Source organism: Aegilops tauschii, chromosome 2, assembly GCF_002575655.3.
Source record: "Aegilops tauschii subsp. strangulata cultivar AL8/78 chromosome 2, Aet v6.0, whole genome shotgun sequence".
Classification (NCBI taxonomy): Eukaryota; Viridiplantae; Streptophyta; class Magnoliopsida; order Poales; family Poaceae; genus Aegilops; species Aegilops tauschii.
Window position 1 is genome coordinate 108,960,580 of NC_053036.3, and position 15,533 is coordinate 108,976,112.

General features: G+C 46.3%; 1 non-coding gene across 1 annotated transcript; it reads left to right on the forward strand.

Annotated features, from left to right (window-relative positions):
• The first annotated feature begins 9,856 nt into the window (after nt 1-9,856).
• On the forward strand, nt 9,857-9,976 carry LOC120975036 (U5 spliceosomal RNA). Its single transcript, XR_005770882.1, has one exon. It is a non-coding gene; the product is annotated as a U5 spliceosomal RNA (small nuclear RNA).
• The last annotated feature ends 5,557 nt before the right edge of the window (nt 9,977-15,533 follow it).

The window sequence follows — 15,533 nt, forward strand, 5'->3', positions numbered from 1 at the left end:
TGATCAGTTTGAACATTCTTTAATTTTGACATGCAGTCATTTTCCGTTACTTCATCATAAGCACATATTTTCCACCAAAAAAAGGAAAAGGAATGCAGAAAGGAGACACAATGCCTGCTGATTCTTTTTATCTCTCTGAAACCGGGCGTTTGATAGCTTATCTGCAACATTGTCCATCTAATAATTGCGCATCGACATATCATTGCTGGTAACGTGTATCACTATGTCGGCTTGTGTTGGTTCTCAAACGGTAGGCAGTAGGGGTTCTTGGTGTCTTTTGAACACCGCCCATAAAGTCATCAAATAAGCCCCAAAAATATGACCTGGTTCTGTGAGTGCAGTCTTGCTATGAACAAAAGTAATTAACATTGCTAAGTCACCATTTTGTTTGTCATGCCTATACCTCTGGAGAGAACATGTGGTACATCACCAATAATATTAAAATACATAGATCTTCCACAACAATGTTAAAAATCATTTAAATTAGTATTTGGCTGCACTATACAGTGATATTACTGCAGCATGGCTGCAGTAGTACTATCCTATATCATTTCATCGTAGGATCAGCTATTCATGCATTTGTATTTTTACGTGTTGCAGATGATGGAACTAGAGCTGAAGAAGCTAGATGATACCATCAAATCTATCCATGAAAAAATGTTTTATCTTCGTGAAAGGTACAATACTGCCTATTATTTATAGCACTGGTTAAATTTCACTTGATGATACTTAAAGAAGCTAACTCTCAGATTAAGTTTTTGACCTGACATTCGTCCGCCTAGTATAGTTTTTTTTTTGGAAATGGAGGTATACCCCCGGCCTTTGCATCATGATGATGCATGCAGCCCTTTTATTAAAAATCCCGAAAGTAACAACCCAAAGGTCTTACAGCTCGCAAACGGAGCGAAGCACAAGGCATAAAAACTGAAAAGTACAAGCGGACAAAGACAACCGGTATGGTAATGATGAGGACAATCTCTCTAGATTCCTATTCTGTTATGCGACCGCCATCCGAACCGGTTGAATATAGCCCGAGCCACCATCTCCCATTGGTTGCACCCAGTAACCAAAGGCTCCCTGGAGTCCATAGGAGTGAGTAAGGACCACGTACGGATCCAAGCTGTAGCTCTGAGATAACCTGCAAAAAAGTTAAGTTGTGTTGTCTGGTGAATATCATATCATTTCTGCAATTCCATATAGCCCATAATAATGCACATATTCCAATCCGAATACGAGCTGCCATGAACTTTTCAACCCCAGCTAACCACGTCCCAAACAAAGACGCAATATCTATAGGGGGGTTGATATTAAAAGCTATATGAATCGTTCTCCAAAGTAACTTGGCAAGTGGGCATTCAATAAATAAATGTTGTATTGTCTCGTCTTGAGCACAGAACCAACACCGCGCGTTTCCTACCCATCGCCTCTTAATTAGGTTATCCTTTGTGAGTATTACTTGCTTGTGAACGAACCACATGAAAATTTTAATCCGCAAAGGAACCTTAATCTTCCAAATATGAAGTGATCTTGAGAGGGGACCAGAATTAATCAAATCCGTATAAAATGATTTCACCGTAAATATCCCATTCTTAGTTAACATCCAGTGCATGGAATCTGGCATGTTGGAGAGTCGAACTTCGATCAACCTCCGAACCAGGTGCATCCAGGCTGTCCATCTCTCCCCCACTAACGTACGGCGGAACTGGATGTTCAAGGGAATATTTTGAAAAACATTACCTACGTAATCTTCCTTACGTTGCACAATATTATAAAGGGTAGGATATTGTAAGGCCAGAGGTGTCTCTCCTAGCCACGTGTCCTCCCAAAATCTTGTTGACATCCCGTTGCCAATCACGAATTTGATCCTACGGAAGAACAAATCTTTCGTTCTCATAAGTCCCTTCCAGAACGGTGAATCATTCGGTCTGATAGTAACCTGAGCTAGAGTTTTCGAGTGCAAGTATTTATTGCGTAGGATTTGAGACCACATGCCCTCCGGCTCTGTCTCTAACCTATACAACCATTTGCTCATAAGGCATTTATTCTTAACTTCCAAGTTCTCAATACCGAGCCCCCCTTGGTCTTTAGGTCGACAAAGGATATCCCATCGTGCGAGACGGTACTTCCTCTTGGACTCCTCAGATTGCCAAAAGAAACGAGATCGAAAGAAATCAAGCCGCTTGCGGACCCCTTTCGGAATTTCGAAGAACGAAAGTAAAAACATTGGCATGCTAGTCAATACGGAGTTAATCAAAACTAGTCGACCTCCATATGACATCAGCTTACCCTTCCAACAGGTGAGTTTTTTTTCAATTCGTTCTTCAATACATTTCCATTCCTTATTGGAGAGCTTACGGTGGTGAATCGGAATACCCAAGTAACTAAATGGTAAAGCACCGACTTCGCATCCAAACAATTGTCTGTAAGTATGTTCCTCTTCTTTAGCCTTCCCAAAGCAGAACACCTCACTCTTATGAAAATTAATTTTTAATCCAGACAATTGTTCGAATAAACAATATAAGTTTCATATTACGTGCCTTAGCCATGTCATGTTCCATGAAAAGGATAGTGTCATCAGCATATTGTAGAATGGACACTCCTCCATCAATCAGATGAGGAACAAGACCTTCTACATGGCCATGTTGCTTGGCCCTGCCAATAATGACGGCCAGCATATCTGCCACAATATTGAACAGAAGAGGTGACATGGAATCCCCTTGTCTCAACCCCTTATGCGTCTGGAAGTAGTGACCGATATCATCGTTCACCTTAATTCCGACACTACCTTTCTGGACTTGAGTATTCACCTGGTGTCTCCATCTTTCACTAAAACCCTTCATACGCATTGCCTGCTGAAGAAAAGGCCATTTTACTTTATCATAAGCCTTCTCGAAATCCACTTTTAAGATAACCCCGTCTAGTTTCTTTGAATGAATTTCATGGAGTGTTTCATGTAAGACAACCACTCCTTCGAGTATATGTCGTCCAGACATGAAAGCTGTCTGACTAGGTTGAACCACTGAGTGAGCAACTTGCGTCAATCTATTGGTTCCTACCTTTGTAAAAAATTTAAAACTCACATTCAGCAGGCAAATGGGTCGGAATTGTTCTATTCTGACCGCCTCATTCCTCTTTGGTAATAATGTTATAGTACCAAAGTTGAGGTGAAACAACTCCAAATGGCCATCAAAAAAATCATGAAACATAGGCATAAGATCATCTTTAATGATATGCCAACATTTTTGATAAAATTCAGCTGGGAACCCATCTGGTCCCGGTGCCTTATTCGGCTTCATTTGAGTTATGGCCAGATGAACTTCTTTTTCAGTAAACGGAGCCGAGAGAATATCATTCTCCGCTGCCTGTAATTGAGGTATATCATCAATCACCGACTCATCAAGAGACACCGTGGAAGTAATCGGGGGCCCAAAAAGGTTTTTATAATAATTGGAAATATATGATTTCAGATTTTCATGCCCCACAATTGTTCCTTCGTCTTGTTCAAGCTGTATAATCTTCTTCTTCCTATGTTTACCATTTGCAATCATATGGAAGAACTGTGTATTGTTGTCCCCTTGTACAACTTTAAGCGATTTCGCACGCAGTACCCACTTGAGTTCCTCCTCTCTCAAGAGAGCACGTAGGCCTTGCTCAGCCTCTGACTTGGTGCGATGCTCAATCACAGATAGAAGAGTTGTTTCAGCTTTTACATCTAGTGCCTCAATGAGTTGAGTTAGACTTTCTTTTTTCTTCTTGTAAACCCCACTCTCGTTCCTGGCCCAACCTCTCAGAAATTGTCGGAGATGTCTAATCTTATTCTGCCATCTCTCGACATGTGTCGTACCCATAACTGGTAAAACCCATTCGCGTGCAATCATCTCCATAAATCCTTCTCGCTCAAACCAACTTTGCTCGAAGGAAAAGGTATTCTTGTTTGCAACATGGGTAGCCTCTCCCGAATCTAAAAGGAGTGGTGTATGGTCCGAGATCGCTCTTTGCATCGTATGAACCGACACCATGGGATATTTTTGTTCCCACTCCACACTAGAAAGTACCCTATCCAACTTCTCATATGTCGGAGTGGGTAACGAATTAGCCCATGTAAACTGTCTACCGGTGAGCTCAATTTCTCTCAAATTGAGACTCTCGATAATCATGTTAAACATCATTGACCACCGGCCATCGAAATTGTCATTATTCTTTTCTTCTCTTCTCCGAATGATATTAAAATCTCCCCCGACTAGTAATGGCAGAGTTTCATCTCCACAAATCCTCACTAAGTCGGCAAGAAAGTCAGGTTTAAATTCAGGTTGCGCAGCCCCATACACTGCAACTAGCGACCATCGGAATCCATCCAATTTTGATCGCACCCTAAATTTAACCTAAAAGTCTCCCTGCACTACATTAAGCACCTCTAACGACTCACACGGTACACCTAGTAAAATCCCACCGGATCTTCCTCTAGGGGGTAGAATGTGCCAATCAAAGTCGATACCACTGGACAATGTTTGAAGAAATTGGGATGTGAAATTATCTCGTCCAGTTTCTAAAAGTGCAATGAAATCTAAGTGATGCTCTAAAGTTGTCTCTGCTAAGAATCTTTGTTTAGCCAAGTCTGCTAGACCTCTGCTATTCCAAAAGAGTCCTTTCATAGATCATCATAGAATTTTTTCTTAAGTTTTACTCTAGCGCTTCTACGTACTGCCGAAGTAGGATAAATTTTCCGCTTCCAGGGTCGTTTGGGCTTCTCCTCAACACCCTGCGGTACGGAAGAATCATCTATAACAGATAGTCCGTCCTCTCTCAAGAGAGTTTCGACCGTATCTGTGTTCTCTACATCCTCTTCCTCTTCAGCCTCGTCACTCGGTAAGAGATTATGACAAATATTTGTTAGATCATTAATGCCTAAATTGTTCATGTCATTATCATTTAAAGGTTGGACAGAGGCAAGATTATGAATGATCTCTGAAGCCCTCTCCGCTTCCAAGTCTAAAAGATCGTTAACTGATTTGACGACCTCGGTTTCATTTGACCCCAAAGAAATGCCTAAGTCATTTGCCTTATCAACAATTTCATTCTCAGAGAAGTATAAAATGGAACAACTTGTATCAAAGGACGTACCTGCTGTGATCTCAGCATGACGCAGCATGGCGGTCCTCTTGGCACGCGCTAACTGCAAGTCGTCCGCGTCCGGCTGTCCCTGGATCCGGTTACTGACACGCCTGCCAGCCGACACCGGATCCGCAATCCCGCCAAAGGCGATGAGCTCCTCTGTGGTCTTCCCGCCAAGGGTGCGGTCAGGACTCCCACGCCCCTCCCTTATCGTCGGTGAAGGAGGGGAGGGCGCTGTGTAGTGGACATCCGCCGCCTGTGCCACAGGGGAAAAGGACCATGGAGACGCCTGCTCACAGATCCCGCCCCCCTTGGCACCCGCGGACACCGCCGTCCCTCGACTGCCCTGATCGATGCAACATGGTGGAGGAGTTGCGACACGGGACTCCTTCCCGCATCTCACCCCCGAAGCGCCATTGCGGAGGATATGATCCTGTGGAGGGGTTATAGCACGGGACTCCTTCCCGCACCTCACCCCAGATCGGCCAGAGACGTCAAAATGGGGGAAGTGCCACAGACCTCCTGTCTAGGCGCCCCTCCCGCAGCCACCCTCTCAGACACGGCCCGCGCCCCGGGTGTGGACTCCGCAAACGTCACATCGCCGACTAGATTCGGCACTGGTGGTAACTCAAGCTCGGCCGGGTCGTCTGCCTCAACCCTGGTGCTCCATAACCGGCTAGGAGCCGACCCCGGTGCAAAAGAACCAAAACGAAGCGTGTTCACCGGAGTAGTGGACGAGGGCGCCTGTTTGGTAGAACTGGCTACTTTATCTGGCGTAGGCCCCTTATCCGACTCCGGCAGTACATCATCGGCGCCCTTCTCCTCATTCCCGGGCGCACCACCACCCTCAGTCGTATCCATGTCATGTGGTCCATCTCCCTCCTCCGAGACTGCAGTATCCTCAATCTCGAGCTCTAAGATATAAGTGACTCCAGCATGTGTTCAGCTGACCACATCTGGTATATGCTCAACACTCACCACACTGACTAACAATCTCGCTGCATTTTGTGCGCGTGTGAAAGGCATGTCAACCTTTTCTGTCTTACCAATGAGACCACCCAAACTCCAAGCAATTAGAAAATGTTTTACATATTTAGGTGGCACCCCATAAAAGCGAACCCATACCTTCTGTAGAGGTGTACCTTCAGGTTCCTCCTGCTTCCACTCGTCGAAAGCGATAACAATGTTTGTACTCGTCACTCGGCATAAACCCCACTTAAGAAAATGCATCTGATCCTCTTTAGTGGGACAATCAACCTTATAAGACTGACCATCTAACTGCTCCAGAATCCAGTGGTGATTACCCGGCACTAACTCACGTAACTGTCTGATAATCTGAGCTTCGGACAACTGCCCATTAGTAACTCTGATAGCAACCGGGAAAGAGCTCTCAACCATCTGTGGTAGAGGATCGACCTCCGGTGTCTCAAAAAACATCAATTCCTTACAGCATACCCCAAAAATGTTAATGGCCGGCTTGGGACCGGAGAGAAGAGGGCATTCCCCAGTCACATGCTGGGAACGAAGACAATACTCGCAAAGCTCATTAGTACACTCTGCCACGAAGTGACCCGGCTCACCACATCTATAGCAAGGCAACTTCTTCTTCTTAATCGCCCACTTAGATAGTTTCTCTCCCTCCGCTTTCTCCGACCCTTTGTCAGACGTGCCCTCCCGATGTTTGGTCCCTCCCGAAGTCACCGGAACCTGCACGGCTGCCAAAGCCCTAACCGCATCAACTGCCGCTGCGGGTAACGTGGATGGATCTCCCACTGTATCTGCCCCGTGCTCGATCTCCTCACCCGACGCCTCCTCTATAGCTGGCGGTGGTGGCGGTGGGTAGTGCCGTGGCGGTGGTGGCCGTTTCCCTCTCCCACCGCGGCGATAGCCACCTCGGAAGCGATCTCTGGGTCCGGCGACACCTTCAACGAAATGACCGGGCGGCCCTTGAAATTGTCGCGCGTCCTCATCAGAATATCGAGTAAAGCCCCGGCCGCCACCGGACGAAGATCCACGGTGTATTCCCTCACCATATGCATCGTATCCGTCATCTCCCCACTGCCCGTATCGGTTGAAATTCTTTCCATCTCTACTGTAACCAGTATATCCACCACGCCCGTTCGCCCCGCGACCTCGTCCGAGGGCCAGAGCCTTGGCTGCCGGTGGCTGAGTTGGATCCTCCTGCTGACGTACAGTGGACAGAGCAGCGTGCGTCGTCGCCGTAACCCTGGCAGAATCGGTCGCCGCACCCTGCCGCAGGACGGTCGGAGCACCCCGGCCAGCTCCGGCTCTGGGTTTCGTCCCCGTAGCCGACGGTCTCTGAAGATGCAGTCCGCCGCGCCCGGCATTGCCATTCACACCAGCCGGCAACGCGCCGCGGCCGGCGCCACCAGCGCCAGCCATCAGCGGAACGCTACGCCCAACACCGCCCGCAGCGGCGGCTCCAAGAACCGGAGGAGCACCACGAGCAGTACCTCTCGTAGGAACGGCGCCGGCGGCACCAAGAACCGGAGGAGCACCACGACCAGTACCTCCCGTAGGAGCAGCGCCAGCAGCAGACGGCGGCCCTCGACCTGACATGCCGCATGCGCGAGAGACCCTCCTCGCCCGTCCCGGGCCGAGCGAAGGAAAACCCGAAGCCAAAACCCTAGAATCAATCGACGATATCCCTGGCAGTGTCGATACATGCACGTCCGGATGATTTGGAGACAGAGAGGCTTGGGCCTCTGGCTGGGCCTCGCCCGAACCGAGAGACTCCACGACCTTCGTTGTGTCCCGTAGTACATCCACCGCAGGCCCAAGGCCCAATAACGAGTTCAAACGAGCCCTTCTGGCTGCGCGAATCTCGCTCGCCGATTTCGCCACCGGTGATCCTGGCGGCGGCGGTGGCCGGAAAATCTTCCCTTTCTTCTTCTTCCTCGTGACCATAGTCCAGTTTTCCGGCAAAAAATCTGACAAAGTTACAGGTTCGCGGATTACCTTAGGAATTGGTCCGATCCATGGTTTCATCGGCGGTTTGGAAATGTGAACTTTGGATCGACGGCGAATTGTTGTGGCGTTAGGCTCCGGCAACACAGGCGCACCCTGCGAGGCCACAAGTGTTCTTGTGGGAACCTGAACCTCCACCTGTTCTTCGTCCTCGCTCTCCAAAAATACCCAAAAACGTCCGCCCGGTCGTGAAGAATCCGTCGGTGCCGTCAGATCGACCACCTCCGGCGCCTTAGGACGTAAATCTATCTGCACACGCTCGCCAACAACCACTGCATACGCATCAAAATTGAATTGAAAACCTACCTCGAGCATGCCGCCGTTCGGAAAGGGTTCGCCGACAAGAACGTCGTTCTCCAGATCGAGAAGTGCCAGCCAAGTTGAGTGCGGAGAAAAACGAAGACGACCCTCGGTCCAGATACCCGGATCCGTCCCAGCAGAGAACATCGCCCGCCATTGGATCCATCTCCGCTCATCCCGCCCGATCTTCTTCTGCGTAGAATCGCTGCGATCCCCGCCCGATCCTGGCAAACCCCCCTGTCCTCCCGGCGGCGCCTCCGGTAGAGGACTGAGAGAACACGGCCGGATCTCCCCTACGTAGCCACCTGACGGGTGCCGCACCTCCGGAGAAAGAGATCCGGTCGCCACCGGCGAGAGGAGTCCGGTCGCCTCGGCCTCCCTCATTTCCTAGCCATCTAGATCGAGTAAACACCAATTAGTTAATATGCGACATTTTTGGCACCGAACAAACTTCATTCCATGATAACCAGAGACGCGAATCTGAAACCAAGTTTTTTTTATCTGTCATTTGTGCAGGGAAGAGGAAATGCAGAACATCAGCAGGCAGACAAACTCGAGGATGGGGTGGCTGAGTTTCCTCTCGCTCTGCATCTGCTTGTCCGTAGCAGGGTTGCAGCAGTGGCATCTGAAGACCTTTTTCGAGAGAAAGAAGCTGCTGTAGTTTCCCCATGATCACAAACAAATCGTTGCGAATTAGCGTATATTGTTTCTGCCAGCTGTTAACCTGTGTTTCGAAGCGAATACTCGAACCTTCAGTAAGAAACCATGGTCATCATACTTTTGAAATGCCTTTCTGTGCCCTAGCTTTTGTCCAATCAAATACAGTTGTAAAATGTTTCCTCTTTTTTTCTTGAACAGAGGTGAAATGTTTCTGTTGATGGTTTCATATGATGTACCCCCTCCGTTCGTAAATATAAGTTTTTTTTAGAGATTCCAAAAAAGACTTATATTTAGGAACAGAGGAAGTTACATAGAGCGACATCGTTTTGTTTTTCTAAAGCTGAGTAGAGCCACATCCTTGGTACTGTTATGAGTAATGTTCCATTTAGCGAGTGGCGGCAACTTTGCCAACCAAATAATACAAATTGTTTCCTGGGCTCACAACTTTTATAGCAGCATAAAGAACACACGATTTTACATAGTGCTCACACGACCAGGAAGGAATGTGTTGCGAGGTTCTGTTATTTTTTCGAGAAACAGATCAAATTCTGTTGTGTGGGCGCGACGGGTCTGTTTGGGCTGAACTATTGTTGCCTCTCGAGTGGGCTGGTCACCTGGTTGGCCCACATTGTCCTTCTGTAGTTCTGTTGGCTTTGCTGGTGAAGTATCTGCCACGGAAGTCAAGTGGAAGAGACAGAGCGCCGTTCTGGTTTAGTCCCACCTCGCCTGGCCAAGCGAGTGAGGGGAGGAAGCTCGGGTACATAAGAGCGGGTGATGCAAGCGGTAAAAGGCACGCAGCTGCGTGGTGAGCACAAAGCGAACTATTCTTTCGCCTTTTACTAAAGAATACCGTGTGCACGCTACACTAAGCAGCATACCCTAATTTTTGAAGGGTGTCTTCTCCTTGTGAGAAGGCCCCACCAATCCTGAAATTCAAACTTTGTTATGTGGTACGTTTGGATAAAATACCCTAATCCTGAAGGGTGTCCTCTCTGTCATGATGCCCCGCCAAATCTGAATTTCAAATTTCGAGCTGTATTTGGACAAAGTCGATGGGAACTGAGGGATGGCAAACAAACTATTATGTCATGCGATCAGTTGAAAAGAAATATCGAAATTCCACTTGGTTCATCGTCTGGACAGCTCTCTCTTGACCGGGTCCTGTAGATTGGAGAGGGCACGAACGACCGGAGCAGGCAGCCAGGCAGGGACACCTGGAGCGCTACTGCCGACCATCGCGTGGGGGCCTCGTCACTTGGAAGAGACCCAAACATGCGAAGCTCGCCTGCAAATTTGTTACGTGTGCCATGAACGTTGGACTGCGAGTGAGTACTACATAAATTACGAACTGCGACAGCTGCAGCCCAGGTCTCTTTCACACACGAACGTGCGTGAGCTGAGCTGAGCCGAGCCAGGTGGACTTCACATGAGGCCACGCCACTGCCCCCAACGTTTCATTTAGTTTAGCCCTCGTCAAGCCCAACGCCGGGTCATGGTGAGGTAAACCTTTTTGGTGCAATGCAAATGTCGGGGTGAAGCCAGCCAAGCCAAGAAGACGCGTGCTGACCATCGTCGGAGTGAGACAGGTGCCGGGGTCGGACGAGAGATTCGGTCAATTCGTTTAGTTGGCCCATTAGCGTCGATCCATCTTCTCTGATGCCAAAGGATAAGCTTTTCCTGAAAAACAAAACAAGATGCAGAGGATAATGAGATGAGGGTCGCTGTCTTTTGCTTACCTCATGCGAATTTTCTAGCCTCTTGTCTTGGCAAATTCAACCATCTACATACTATACAGGTACTATTTCCATCATGGAATGCTGTTGTTGATCGAGGCCGTCACATTACTTACTGTACATGATGCCTGCGGTGTGAGAGTGTGACAGGCTGATCCGTTTAATTTGTCCGCCAAGCCGACGTACGTACGTCGTCCGAGCGGTCGATCGACAGCTACATCGATCGGTAGGATGGGTCAGAGATCAGCTCTAAGCATACAGAGCTTCCAATGATTAGACATTTGATCTTAATTAGGCGATCGACTGGTCTAGAACGCTCGGCGTTGCGACTATCTTGCTGGCTGGCTCTTTGGGGCCAAGGGACTCCCAGAGGCCGTACTTGTAAACCACATGCAGACCCTCGATGGCGTGTACAATGGCATCAAGCCAAATTAAGGAGTATAATACTACTAAGCTAGTACTATGAGATCGATCTGTAGACAAGGATATATAGCGCGCATGATTTTGCCCGCGGCATCCCACTACAAACAACTGCTGCCGAATCAAAGGATGATCAGAACAACACATACGAATCTCACAGGGAACGTGTTCTCTATGCGAGTCGTCTCCCAAAGAAAGAAAAATATTGGAAGCATATGAAGCTGCACATGTCACTAGGATATCACAGCCCCCAAACGATTAGTCTACGACTTGAAAAAAAAGGGTCTCGTAATCGTTGATTAATGCATCACACAGCTGGACTCGTCGTTGGCCAAGCTGGAGCCTCTTGATCCCTACGCACGCGCGCCATTCTTAACACCCAATCATGCTCCTATACTACTACAAACAGTTGCTTAATACTCCACTATCAGTTGTTATCAGTGGTGGTGGTGATTAATTATACTCGTACGCCCAATGAAACAGTTCACGGAGAGGGCATGCCAATGGCTCAATCCAATCCACGTCCCCCTCTCTTGCCTGCCTACTCATCTGGGATTATATTTTGTGAGTTCTTTTGTGTATTATTAAGTCAAAGGGGTTAGAGGTGTACTTTTAACCTAACATCACAAACTATACTATTCTTGCTTCTTGGGGATGACGCATATATCAGCATCAAGATCTTGGAACAGTGGACTGGGAGATGAATGCTGGAGCTGGCTGTACTGTGTAGAGGTGGTGGCTGGTGATTGCTTGATCTGGATCGACCTGCGCAAAATAATTGTGTGCACTGCATTAAACTAGTAGGTCATTTTTTTTTCTTTTCAAAAAGGGGTTTGCCCCGGCCTCTGCATCAGAAAGATGCATACGGCCAATATTATTAATAAGCAAAAGATCCAACAAATGTCTCGTAGTCTCAAACAAAAAAGGTTGTGCTCAACACAGAGCACGAAAGCAACAAACCGGACAGCCACAACCGGCAGGCAAATAAAACAGATAGGAAACTAAACACCTATCCTATTACATGACCGCCATCCAAACCGGTTGAATATAGCCCGAGCTACCGTCTTCCATCGGATAGATCCAGTAACCAAATGCTCCCTGGACTCCGTCAGAGTGAGTAGCGACCACATACGGATGAGTGCAGTGGCCCTGAAGATAACCTGCAAGAAATGAATATTTGTTGTTCTGTTAAAAACCAAATCGTTTCTACAGTTCCAAATTGCCCATAGTAAAGCACATACTCCTACATGGGTATGTCTCGCTGTTACTACGTCAATTCCATCTAACCACGTCCCAAATAACGTGTTGATGGAAATCAGAGGAGATATATTAAAGGCTATGTGGACCGACCTCCACAAAATCTTTGTCAGAGGGCAATCGAGAAAGAGGTGTGTGATTAACTCATCACTATCACAAAAACTACATCTTTTAGAACCCAACCAATTGCGTTTCGCCAAATTGTCTTTAGTTAAGATGACCTGTTTGTGGACAAACCACATAAACACTTTGATTATTAAAGGCACTTTGACTTTCCAAACATGTTTCGAACTTGGAATAACGCTAGCGTTGATAATATCCAAATACATGGATTTGACCAAAAACTCCCCATTCTTAGCTAGCTTCCAGCATACACTACTAGGGAAAACCTTATACACAGCATCTTAGCAGTAGCGCTGGACAAAATCATGCGCTACTGCTACTTAGTAGCAGCGCGTATAAATAAACCACGCTACTGCTATAACTTTAGCAGTAGCGCGTACTAGCTAAAGGGCTGCTGCTATGTTTGAACTGGGCGCACATGGCTAGCCCAACTTAGCAGTAGCGCGTATCCTCGCCCAGCGCTACTGCTATTCTCCTTAGCTGTAGCGCTTTTCTCAAACCCGCGCTACTACTAACCCTACCTTATCCTCCCCACGCGGCCGACCCTCTCTCACTCACTCTCCCTCTCAGTCACTCTCGCCCGCGCCGATACTCGTCGTCCGCCGCCGCCGCCGTTGTCCGTCCTCCACCGAGGTACTCCCTCCTTCCCTCCCTCCTCCTCCCTCCGCCTCCCGGCCGCCCCCTCCTCCCTCCTCCTCCGGCCGCCCCCTCCCCCCTCCTCCTCCGGCCGCCCCCTCCTCCCTCCTCCGCCGGCAGCCCTCCTCCCACCGCCCCTCCCTCCTCCTTCTCCGGCCGCCCCCTCCCCCTCCTCTCTCCTCCCTCCCTCCCTTTGTCTCTGTTCTTGCAAATTGTAGGTAATTTAAATGTAGATTTTAGAATGTAGACATTGTAGAATGTAGTTTTTTTAATAGAATAATTTATTTTGACTATTTTAGGTGTTTTGAATAAAGTAGAAGTAAGAAAATTTAGGGTAGAACTAGGATAGTAGAAATTTTAGCAAGTGTTTAATAGAAATAGTTTATTTAGTAAGTGATTAATATAACTAGTTTATTTATATTAAGTGCTTAATAGAACTAGTTTATTTAGTAAGTGCTTAATAGAACTAGTTTATTTATAGTAAGTGCTTAATAGAACTAGTTTATTTAGTAAGTAGTTAATAAAACTAGTTTATTTAGTAAGTAGTTATTAAAACTAGTTTATTTAGTGTTAGGATTATATATAAGATATTTTGAAATGTTTTTGTTCATATTTTACACCATTGAAATGCAATGACCATCGATAAGTGGCCTATGTTTTGCCGGAGTGTTGATTAATTTTCGTTCCGGCAAAATTTCAGGCGCTCGATATGTCCTTTTGTAGCAAAGGTCATGTCGGATTTTTTGGGTTTTGCCGGCGAGTTATAATCTTTGAATTTTGAACACAGGAGATGTCTGATGACGATGGGATCCCGGAGTGCGGGTACTGCTACGATGACCAGGGTTTGTGCGATAGGTTTCGTCACCTGCGAAATGATAGATTTTTCACCGTGAAGCTGGAAGAGACCTTTGATGTTTGTACGGTACGCAACGACAAGCATTTCATCGTAATTAGTATAATCACTTGTGCTTCTTTTGTTCAACGTGTAATTTATGGATTTTTTTAAATTTGATTAGTACATCTCGTGCCATGCTAGACCATATGTATTGGAGAAGCTTGGTTTTGGTTTAGATGATTTTGAGAATGTGGAGACGAGGAGGGCTCACTTAAGAACTAAACATGGTTATGAGTTTTTGGTTAAGCTGTACAATGCGGTCGATCGCTCCCATTTCGGTTGCTCTAATTGGAAAGCTCTCTGCAATGCATATGGATTTGAGGAGGGAATGCGAATAAGATTTGATATTCGTCCCGAAGATTATGATGATGATGATAATATCGACATCTGGGTGGATGTGGATATGCCTCCAGTTTTGCCTAGATGTGAGTTTGTCAAACTAATTTGTTAAGTTCAGTAATTTATGTTGTTAATTTAAAAATATTTGGTGTTCGTCGGTACTAAACTTATTTATTTATAATTGTCAGCTTATTTCTTATCTTCAAGAAATACTCGGAAGGTAATAGACAGCACATACTACAGCTATGACTCCAAGCTTAATTGTGAGGAGAAAGGTTATCTTGTCTCATTCATAGAAGATGTTGAGGCCTTCAAAACCAGTCACTCTATCAGCCCAAATTATACTAGATACGTGCCACTAATCCATAAATTGCTTGATGGTAACTTCATTGCCAAAAACTTGGTAAGATTTTGTTAATGATGGTAACTTCATTGCATACATTATTCTTAAGTAAACTACATTGCTAACTATATATGTTACTATTACGTTTTTGAACAGAGGCTCCCGAAGCAGGTTGTGCCTGACATGCTATTTACCGAAGGTGATATGCATATGGTTAGCTTACGACCAACTCCTTCGAAGGCTTACCATACTGCATACTCGATTTCTTCAAATGATGGAAGGCTCAAAATCAAAGAATGGAGCAAAGTGATGAATGCGCACACGCAAATAATTGGAGACAAAATGAATGTGCGCAAGCCACAAGTTGGAGATAGGTTTATGTCCATTCTCATGGAGAAGGACCGGTTTATCTGTTTTATGGTATTTTAGCTAGGAGATAGGAGTAGGTCCTAAGTATTAAGAACAATTAGTTAGTGTTGATTATATATGACTATGATGATGGTGAGAAGCTTTTATTATGTGCTACAATGTCTTAGACTTGATGGTGATGCTGAGTAGGAGTAGTGATTATGAGTACTATGATGATGATGAGGAGGAGTTGTTATTATAACTAGTGACCAAGTTGTTAGATGATGTCATGGACGAAAATGATGATGATGAGGAGTTATATGACAATGATATATTATGATGATAAGTTGTTAATGATATTATGATGATGATGATGATA